At 37.7% G+C, this 11,267-nt stretch overlaps 1 pseudogene; it reads right to left on the reverse strand.

Moving 5' to 3' along the window:
- LOC138169317 (putative prolyl-tRNA synthetase associated domain-containing protein 1) overlaps positions 1-10,089 on the reverse strand; it is a 41,729-nt pseudogene extending 31,640 nt beyond the window's left edge.
- Positions 10,090-11,267: the final 1,178 nt, after the last annotated feature.

Genomic DNA, 11,267 nt, shown 5'->3' on the forward strand with positions numbered 1-11,267 from the left:
AGAGACAGAGAGAGACAGAGACAGAGAGACAGAGACAGACAGAGAGACAGAGACAGACAGAGAGAGAGACAGAGACAGAGAGACAGAGACAGAGAGACAGAGACAGAGAGAGGAAATATTTAATAGCACTCTGAGCCTAGGCAAATCACTCCACCTCAAAATAGTTTCCTTCATTGTAATAGAACCTGCATACCACAGTTGTTTTTAAAATTTAATGAAATAAATTTAAACCATTTTTCAATCCTTAAGGCAATATATATAAGCTTGTTAACTAGGTAATGGTGGTGGTGGTAGTTGTAGTAGTAGTAGTAGTTTTAATTATTTTGAGGGCAACTTCTTCATTTCAATCTTATTCTGGTTTGCCAGATATCTGGCAGTAGGAAAAGCATAATTTCCTTTTCATGCTTGTATACTGTGATTTACCAGCATTTTATTTTATTCTTCCTGTGATTTAACATAGGAATAAAAATAATAGTTTCATTTTTTAATCACTAGAAATTTCTGAAAAAAGTTTCTACCTTTGTTTTTATACTAAGTATATAATTCAATCAATATGTCTCTTAAACATCATTAACATATTTAAATTTTAAGCTACCATTGTTATTTTTTCTTCCTCATCAGAATTTTCATGATTTGAAAGCTTTCTAAGTTGGAATATTGATCATACTTAAATACCTGCAGAATGAAACAAACTTTCCTTGCTGTACATTTGCATTTTCTGTTCATGAACATTTGAAAAAGACTTTGAAGATAACCAAAATTTATAATAGAAATTCCAGGAAAGAAGGACAAAGCTGGGAAATATATTCATCACAGGAGAAAAACCTGCTGTTTTATTCTCTTTTTCTGAAGTATAATAGCACAAGTTAACCTTGGAATCCATTACCCTCATACATGATATAACCAAAACGCCACACTTGGAATAGTTAGCTTTACGAGAAATGATCTTAGTATTGCCTTGGTGTTGTTGTTTTTGTATTTCCAGAACTGATTTTTTTCCAGAATTAATTTTTAACTCTCTGAATAAGTGAATTAAAAAAAAAGATTAAGTTACAGGACCTATATTTGCAAATCACAGCAGAGAGAACACCATTTATCCATGGGTTTAGATATAAATTTCAGACAAGGCAGGGTATTCTAATGGTACTTATTGTCTAGTAAGGTGATACAATTATAATCAAATCAACATAAAACTTAGTATTTTGATTTCATAAGAGAGATGTAAAGTATAATGAGAATTCAGATGAGGGGGTTACTACTTTAGCCCGGTGTGGTGATGGGAATCAGGTAAAGATAAGACAGGATTTGATCTGCGTCTGAGCAGACATTGTTGGGAATGGTGGTAGAGAGGATCATCATGGGCAAAGAAATAGAGGTGGGGCATTATGGGTTCTTCTACCAGAATCAACCAGGAAGTGTTTATTAAGTGCTTGCTATATGCTAGTCCTTGTGCTGAGTCAGACAGTCAACAAGAATTTATTAAACATTTATTATGTGCCAAGTATTATGATAAGCCCTAGGGACACAGAGAAAGGAAAATCTAGTCATTGCTTCTAAGGAGAACATGTTCTAATTAGGGAAAAAACATGTAGCTAACTAGGGGTTTTCAAGATATAGATGGAATGAATGGAAGGTGATTTCAGAGGGGAAGGTACTGGTAGTCAAGGATCTGGGAAAGGCTTCCCATAGAAATGGTATTTCAGTTAATTCTTGAAGAAACCAAAGAGGTAAGTAGGAGACAAGGGTGAGGAGGGAGAAAATCCCAGTCATAAGGAACAGCACAGGCAAAGGACTATAGAAGGGGAATGGAGTGCCATATGAAAAAATCAACAAACAAGCAAATAGAGCTAACTCTGACTATCGGGTGGAATATAGTGTAAGAAGATAGAAAGACATGATAGAGAAAGCTTTAAGTGACAAAAGAAGACACAGTTCATCCTGAGGGCAATAGGGAGCCACTAGTGTTTATTAAGTAAGGAATGATAGAGAGTAAAGGATATGTTGTAGTGGGGAAGAGACAAGTTAGAGAGAATAATAAGCCAGATGAGAGGCTATAAGGACCTGCAGTAGGGTTGCTAATAAGGGATTGAAAAGTAAGGGATATACAGGACTGATGCTTAGAGGGTAGAAAGAATAATATTTGAACCCTACATAAAAAGATTGCAACTTCCTTTCTAGAATAAAAACGCAATCAAATTAAATGAAAACATAACAAGATACATAATAAGATGTATCTTCAATATAATAAAAATAAAATAATATAAATTAAATGAAAACATTAGATATGTTCAAATACATGTTCATATATAATATAGACCAGTCATATATTATATATTTATATATAATATATAACATTTGTATGTAATATATGTTTACATATAATATATAACATATATACCATACATGTGTATCTATATGCACATGTATACATGCATAAATATAATTATGAGTGCAAAAAACTTGGAATATGAAAAAATTCTAAACAAAACAAAACAGACAAAAAATGTCCCCAATTATAAGGAACTTATATGCTAATAGTAATGATAAATATGTGTTTTACAGATAGTTTTATGGACGGTAGTAGAGTGTAAGCTTCCTAAAGGTAAGCTTTTTTTTCCTTTCCATTGTCTTGCATATATAGGCATGTAACAAATGTATGTTGGATTGAATTGAATTGTGTAGTAAGTCTAGAAAGGTAGTTGGAATGTATGGATGCAGGATCTTGAATGCAAGCTAAGTAGTTTAGAATATAGTCAGTAGGCAACAAGAATGAATGGAAATTTTTTTGAGCAAGGGAATTATGAAATCATAACAATGTGTTATCTGGATAGATCTGGAACTGATGTTCAGAAAAAATGGAGAAGACCACTTATGCATCAATTAAATAGTCCAAGCTGGAGGTGAGAATTAGGGCAGTAGTGGTAGGGATAAAAATGGAGGAGACGATTATAAGATAAATCACACAGGTAAAAAGCAAGTAGGTCAACACAGCAAGTAGCTTATTGACTTGGGTGATAGGTGAATGGTAACATTGTAATAAGAAGCAGTAGAAAAAGAAGTAGTTCATTTGAAGGAGAGAGTGATGAATCATGGAGATTTAACAATATCACACTTGAAATTCTGATAATTTAGTGATCATGGCTTTTGTTCTTCTTGATCACTCATAAATAATGATCAATTTGGCTATTTCACAGAAGAAGTTCATTTCCATATTTCTCAAAACTTCTCCATTCAATTCCATAATTGTGGGAATGGAGCAAATTGCTGTGTATGCTACCTGGCAAGAATGTTTGCATCCTGAGTGTATTTTAGGATATCGAGTAAGGGATGTCTGGACTCCTGTCTAGGTGTTTGCTCAGCTCCACAATAAGACATCGTCTGGCAGATTTTCAACTCTCACATCCTCCCTTTATGCCTTCACTGTTTTATTTTCATGACAGGGCATTATAGCAGAAAGACAACTTAGTAATAAGCAAAATCAGGAGTCAATCTTTCAAAAAGGTAGAATTTAAGACACCACCAAGTTAAGTGATATGTTTATGGTGACTCTGAGGACTATACTTGAAGTCTTCTCACGTCCAGTTCAAGGCCTGTGCTTTTTCCAAACATGAAGCTACCTCTCACATGAGTGCCTGATTTTTTTCCTTAAATAATTAATATAAAATGCATTTCTTTCTTTATTGTTATGACAGATAACAACTTACTATTCTATAATTCTAAAATTCTCATTGGCTGTGCATTAATGGTATACTGCCAAGTAAAGACCAATTCACATTTAAAAATATATAATAAATATCTTCTTGGTGCAAATAGGTCTATAGACATCATATTAGAATGTAGAAGATAATTTCTTTCAGTTTTATCTGAATCTTTGTGACCCTGTTTGGGGTTTTCTTGGCAAAGATACAGGAGTGGTTTGCCTTTTTCTTCTCCAACTCATTTTATAGATGAGGAAACTGAGGCAAACAGGACTAAGTGACTTGCCCAGGGTAACACAGTAGTAAGTGTCTGAGGCTGGATTTGAACTCTGGTCTTCCTGACTTCAGGGCCGACACTCTATTCACTGCATCACCTAGCTGCTGTACTTAATTTTTGCTGAATGTATTAACTACAAGAGATGATAATAGGCCATGGAACATTAAAGTAGACAACGTGACTTTTCTAAGCTATGAAGCTCTGTAAACCAAGAAAAAGAACACAGTGAAATAGAGACAATACCCATTCTCTGGAAAGTTTGCTGACCACACATAGGCATCCAAGTATCCACATGAAAACAAAATATATCATTAGTCACTGAAGCTATATTTCAAAGAAGCAATTCAATCATTCTTACATCAAAAAACATGTATTAAGTGACCACTGTGGGTAGAATTTAGGTGCTGCGGATAAAATGAAATTCAGATAATCTGTCATTTCTCCTTCCATGAAGCTTACAATCTCATTTTTTTTCCACCATCTTATAATTATCAGTGTCAAACTCAGGATGTCTGGCTCCCATGATATTTTACAGTAAGTGCATTAGATAGTATCATGGGAAACATTGGGAGTGAAGTCATTGCTATACACTCCATTAGAATAAAGACTTCTTGTGATTTCAGAGATAATCATGAACTTTTGCATGAGGGGTCTTCCTCTGCCAATGAAGGTTGGCACTTTCTCCACAACTTAGAATGTTGCCTAGAGCAGAGACATCAAACATGGATGTATATTCCTCACAACATTCCTATCACCTAAACCAGATAAAATATAATTGGAAAATATTTGTCAAAATAAATAATAATGCAATAAAGCATATATAATACTTTAAAATAAGTTACTGTGTATATATAAATATATTAATATATAATTAACACATATTAATCCATACATCAGTATCCCTATATATACACAGATACATATGTGTGTATAGGGATTCTGATGTAGGGATTAATGACCCCTGTTATCTGTTTGAGTTTGACACCACTGACCTAGAGAACTGAGAGGTCTAGTGACTTGTTTGGATTATCTAGCCAACGGTGTGGGTTCTCAATCCAGATCTTAGCTCTTGGGCCATCTCCATATCTAGTATGCTATGCTGCCCCTCTACTCCCTATAGTCTTTATGGATTAATCACTCTGGTCCTCAGTTTCCTAATCTGTAAAATGGATACTACATATTGAGCAAGATTTCCTACAAAGCAAATAATGTGTGAGCCTTCAGGTGTTATTCTAAGTATGACCTATTATTATTTTTCCATATATCTAAATACCACATACATCTGAAACATTGTCCATTTTCCCCTGACAACTATGAAGCAAAAATTAGGGTATAATTGAATATCTAAGTCTGATTCAGTCATCTGCTCTGATCATTTCTTAGGAAAGAATCTTTAGACCATGGGAGTATACAGAATTGTTGTAACTTGCCACTTGCTTGTTAGCCAGCTCTTTTCTTACATGCTAACATTTCCAGGGCTTCAACAAAGGCATTAAGTACTTTCCAGAACATAGATTTAAATGAGGCCCCTGCCCAGTGGGCTTACAACCTAATTAGACAGAAACAGTTGACCAACATATGCCCACAGACTACAGTTGGCCACTTATTTATTCTCTAATTAACACAAAGCAGCAAGACAACATCTCAGCCTGTGTTCAGTGAGGAGAAAGTCTGTGCCCACTGCATGACTCTGCGGGAAGAGCCACTGCTTCTTTCTCTACTTATCATTTTGCTTCTTGGTTTTCTCCATAATTAATATTCTTGTGAAGATCTTGCTGTGCCTGCATGTGGCCAAGCAAACAGACCATCACAGCACATCTGAACCACTTAGTTTGGCTGTCAGAATGATCACCCCAGGTCATTGCACGGTTGACTCCTTTGTAACACATCCATCTAAATCAGGAATTCTTAACCTATTTCTGTGTCACAGACCTCATTGGCAGTCTGGAGAAGCCTCTGAAACCCTTCTCAGCATGTTTTTAAATGAATGAAATAAAATACATAGAATTATAAAGGAATCCAATTTTATTGAAATGCAGTTATCAAAATATTAAAAATTTCCAGTTCATGAACCTCAGTCTAAGATTCCCTCTAATTTATATTAAATTGATAGGACATATTTAACTAAATTGACTGTCTCTTCCATACCTTGGCCCAGGCATTTCTTAGATATGGATGGATGGATGGATGGATAGATAGATAGATAGATAGATAGATGATAAATAGACAGACAGATGGATAGATGAATGGATAGATGATGAGATAAAAAGATAGACAGATACCTAAATAAATACTTAAAGACAAACAGACTAACAGATAGATAGACAGAGAGACAGAGAGAGATACAGAGAAAGAGAGAGATAGAGAGAGACAGAGAGACAGAGAGAGACAGAGAGAGACAGAGAGAGACAGACAGACAGAGAGAACATTGATTAAGCATTCTGAGCTAGACACTGTACTAAACACTAGGGACATGAAAACAAGATGTCTTCTGCTCTCAAGGAGCTTATATTCTAAGAATTATGATAAAACATAAATGACACCTGGAAAGTAGGATGGGGGGAGTAAGGGAAGAAGGACACTCATAAGAAGGCCACCTGAGAAATATGAAGGCCAAGCAGTTCAGAAATGATGAGTGAACAGCTTGGTTTGACCTTCTCATGATATAGTGGTTCCAGACAGGGACTCACCCAACCCTGAGTTGAGCTCAGGGTGGAATCATTCACATGGGTATAGGTGTGGAGGGGGAGTCACGCAGGAATGTCTTTTACAAACATAAATAACCATCAAATTCTATGGTTCCTCTTGACAGATATTCTCACGTCCATGACAGGTTGCTCTATTTTAGGCCATTTCATTGCCCATTAATTCATTTTCCAGAAAGAAAAAGGATAAGAAACTCAAACTTGTTAAATCATTCATTTTTTCAACAAAAATTACTAAATGACAACTATGTAAAATGCATTATATCAAGTTCTGAGGAATAATAAAACAATGGTTACTAAGATATGATCCTACCTTTGAGGAAGTTCCTAGAATTTCACAGAAATAAGTACATTACATTAACAAGAGGAAGTAAAAAGTTGAGGGTTATGAGAGGAGAGAAGAGAAACATCTTTTGTGGTGTATAAGCATGTTCAGAAAAGACTTTGTACCTCTGGTGCAAGGGCTTGCCAAGTCCTTTTCAGACTTTTCAGACAGTTGGTGTCTACCTTCACCCAATTCTGATTTGTGGCTTCAAGAAGCTGTTGAATGCACAGTGTCCACACCATGGTAAAATCATTTCATCAGATGGCCTAAACCAAGTTTAGTGCAACTGACAGATCTTGAACCCATTTGTGAGTAGGGTGGTGTCTACCTGAAGCATGTGAAGACTTACCTAGAAGAATTAGCAAATGAGTAAAATTTGTTCTAATAGCTATGAAGGTGGTTGAAGCAGGTGCTGTGGAGTGCTTAGAGTTTATTCAGGCATCAAAGACTCCAAGGTCATTACATTGTATTCTGGGCCATCAACAGTTATTCTGCCTTTTGTCTTGCTATTGGATTTTTATGACTTTTGAAGAGAGACTGAGGCTCACCACTACGCAGCTGTCCCTCATTTAAATCCAACTTATGTGAGAATCAAAAGACATCATCCATAGCATTTTACCATTTTATCAGACACAGTCAGACACACTGCACATTGATCCTGATATAATGGCATCATTTTGGTCCTCCATTGATATGAAGAGCAATGACCAACCAGCGGCAGGGATCATAAAGAACTTCTTTTCTTATAGTTCTGCAAATAAGACTGATGCTTGAAGAAATTTGAAAGTAATTTGGTTTTGTACTACTTTATTGATCTCAGTTATCCATACTAAAGGAAGTCTTAGTTGCCATATATAATTGGAGATAGGATATTCATTAGTTATAAACCCTTCCCAACTTATGAACCTGAATACCCCGCTTTGATTGGGACATCTATTCAGTCCCCTTAGTGTATGGTCTCATATCCCACTGAATACCCTTGATGGAATAATGATGATGCCAGTTATTGTCTATGGATTCTAACCTCCACAACTTATCAGGAATAAAGTGTTCCCTCTTTTAGATTAATTTTAGGATTATCTGATGATATAGTGTTCTGCTTTTTGCCATTAGACATCTTATCATCTATTATTATTTTTGTTATTATTTAAAAATGAATTATTAGCAATACCTATCACATTTACTGGTATTGATTTCACAGATAATAATCATAGACTTGGGCATTAGAAAGAACCTCAGTGGTCATCTTTTCTACCAAATACCCAAAAGGAATTCCCACTTTGATACACCTTACAGGAGGTCATCTAGTCTCTCCTTGAAGACTTACAAGAAGGGGAAATCTACTGTCTCTCAGAGAAGCCCCTTCCACTGCTGGGCGGATTCAGTAGGTAACAAGGTTTTCCTGAGAAAAACTCTGAATTTGCTTCATGGTGACTTTCACCCATTGCTGCTGCTTCTACCCTCTGGGGCCACACAAACTAAATCTAATCCCTCTTCTACATGACAGTAACACATGACAAATACTTGAAGACAGCTCTCCTTCCCTACTTGAGTTTTCTTTGCTCCAGGCTAAACAATTTCTTACTCTTTATTAATGGCTACTGAATTCGAAGAATTATGATTGGTGATAAAGTGTTAATTGTTTAGATAAGACATCATCCCTACCCATCTAAAGGTTGCAATTTGACACACACACATATACACACATAAATACATGCAACTATTATATACATTAATTCATGAAAGATTCATGCATCATAGAGTTGCAAAGGTCCAGTAGAGAGAGAGAAATGCTTAATGAATGTGCGTGGAAAGATTCAGGAAGGAATCTATTCAACTGTATCTAATATTATTTATTACATAATCCCATGCGTGCTAGGAATGTAGAGATTAAAAGGAAATAATCCAAGTCTTCAGGGAGATAACAATTTATTAGATGTAACAGGTGGTATTAAATGTGGTACTTAAAGGTGAGTTTACAACAGGAATTCAATAAGTGGGTGAAGTAGGATGTTTCAACTTTAGTGAGCAAAGTAAGCACAGTCATGGAAGCAGGAAATCACAAGGGTGAGCAAAACAAGCCAGTATATCATTAAGTTTGACTGGAACACAGACGGTTATAGTGTGAAAGAAGGCTAGAAACAGAGCGCAGCACCTAATTATGGAGGAAATGAGCCCCTCAATCAATTAACAGGCATTTATTTATTTATTTATCTATTTATCTATTTATTTATTTATTTATTCGTTAGTTCGTTCGTTCATTCATTCATTCATTCATTCATTCATTTATTTATTTATTTCCCAATAAATCCACAAACTTTTATTAAGCACCACTATGGACCAGGCACTAAGCTAAACAAACATGAAATCATTCCCTTCCCTCAGGGAGCTCACATTTTATCAGAGAATACAACATATACATAAGTATAAAGAAAATACAAGTGGTAAAAACTATGGTTTCCAACTGATCTCCCTTCTACTACTGGCCAGACCTCACAATCAGCCCAAGCTCTGGCCTGGATGCAATGGGAGAAGGGCAGGGGAAGTCAGCCCTGCGAACACTTCCCAATAAACCCCTTCCACAGGTGTAATATGGAAAACTATCCGGCGATCCCTCCTAACAGGACATCTGGGCAGCACAATGCAGGATGCATAACCCGTCTGCCTTCTTCACACCAGTTTTCCCTTGTCGAGGTCATATAGCTTCAAACCCCAGAACTCTGTATTGTCATAAAAACCACAATCAAGGGGTCTCAAAGTAATGGAAAGACATGTGGTGGACAGAAGCCTGGAAGATGTCACCCGTGATGGCGAGTGTCTGTGTCTGTATCCACAAGACAGTATAGGAACCCAAGCCCAGAGTGCAGCGGCCTGAATGGGAACGAGCTGGCCAAGCCTGTGTGGGGCCCTGAGCCGCGGAGGTCCAGAGCTCTCCTCCAGAGGCAGAGTGACAAGCCAGGCAGTGGGCGATGCCTGCAGGGCCCTTGGTGCAAGGCCACCTGCACCCCAGATGCTGCCTGTGGAGGGAGCAGCCTGGCTCGGCGCAAGACCCTCCCGACCCAGCTGGCCTACGGGAGGCCTCATCTGGACAAGCTGGCACTCAGTTCTTTCTTCAATGCCTGAACAAACTGGTCATTGAGAAAGAGTAGCTGGCCCTGCGGAAGGAAGTGGTTGAGGACGCTCTCGATGCGGGCTGCTCTGAGGAGGACATTGCTGCCCGAGGACAGCAGCTTCAGATGCTCCAGGAGGCGGCGGGCGAGCTGGCGCAGGGTGTTCTCAGCCAGCAGCAGATTCTCATGGGGCTCACAAACTAAGACACAACCCAGGGACAGGAGCCCAAGCATACGGAGACCTTGGCTCCCTGGAAAGGGTCCCCTGGCCGAAGGCGAAAGACCCCGGAGGGGCATCGTGCAAGGAGATGGGCTCATCAGAGGCCTGGAGGAGATCCACGGGAGGCCGGCCCGACTCCTGCTGCAGCAGCTTACATGCTGACTCTGCCTGTCCCACCAGGCAGCTTCGGGGGGCAAGCCCCTGACGCAGCGGAGCAGGGGCTCAACGGAGACGCTTACGTCAGCCAACAGGCATTTATTTAGCACCCACCATGTGTTAGGCACAATGCTAGGCACTGAGGAAATCAGTATAAAAAATGAAATGATCTCTACTCACGATAAGCTTAAATTCTAGTGGAAGAGACAGCTACATATGAAATTATATGCAATTTATATTAGATAGATACATATGTGTATGCAGTAATACACTTGCATATATGTATCTATATATGTATGTGCATACATGCATACACACAAACACACATGCATACAAAGTAGCTCAATAGAATTTAGTTTGGGATGCATAGCACTAACAAGTGGGGGATCATGGAAAGTTCAGTGAGCCAGGCTATGGTATCTTAACTGTACTCCATGAGTAATAGGGAGCCATTGCATTGTCTCAAGCAGGGGAATGGCATAATCAGGTCCAGGTATAAGAAAACTGAGCAGTGAGGGATAACAATAATGGCATTAGGGACAATTAAGTGAGAGATAAATCAGGGAATAAAAAATAAAGGAAGTATGACATTCTTAAGTTAATTTCAATAATTCAGTAAATTTTTATATACTGACATACATATGTAAATATATACATTTAAATAAATATTTGGGTAAGATTCTGTAAAATAATAAGTTAGGTTGGAACTAATTAAAATGTATTTCCTGTCTCTTCTTCACATTGCCCTGGCCTATGCAGCATGACTCAGATGAAAG

The sequence above is a fragment of the Petaurus breviceps genome, unplaced genomic scaffold (assembly GCF_028583685.1).
Source record: "Petaurus breviceps papuanus isolate PSGF00001 unplaced genomic scaffold, PetGlider_PUasm1.0 126, whole genome shotgun sequence".
NCBI classification, from domain to species: domain Eukaryota; kingdom Metazoa; phylum Chordata; class Mammalia; order Diprotodontia; family Petauridae; genus Petaurus; species Petaurus breviceps.